Source organism: Mus musculus, chromosome 5 (assembly GCF_000001635.26).
Source record: "Mus musculus strain C57BL/6J chromosome 5, GRCm38.p6 C57BL/6J".
Lineage (NCBI taxonomy): Eukaryota > Metazoa > Chordata > Mammalia > Rodentia > Muridae > Mus > Mus musculus.
The window spans coordinates 106323222-106323657 of record NC_000071.6 but is presented as its reverse complement, the minus strand read 5'-3'; positions in this window follow the sequence as shown (position 1 = coordinate 106323657).

Below are 436 nucleotides of genomic sequence, written 5' to 3'. Positions count from 1 at the left end.
CACTCTGCATTTCTGTGTAACAACGACACAGCGGATTTCTACGATCTACTTTATCCAAAGAGCACGGTGCATGCTGGACTGATCTCTTTATTGGCCAAAATTTAGTTGTTTCCAAATAAGACATTTTCAGCCAGATGTCGTCTGTGCAGTGCTCGAGTTCTGGGAATCGGCATTTAATCTCTGGTTAGCCGAAGTTTAGTCAGCAACATCGACGCCTCTGCATCTCAACACTGGGATTTCTCTGTGGGACACAATTCCCTTCAATCAACTTAATATCCCATCCTGGTCTCTAAGGGACAATAATTGAGTTTAGGCTAGTTTTAAATAGCAATAAGGACAGGGGACCCAGATGGGTGTTTCATTGATTAACACTCACCCTGGCCCAAGGCCCTGATGTCACGCATTAGATTAGGACATTATGAAGAGAGTGGCAGAG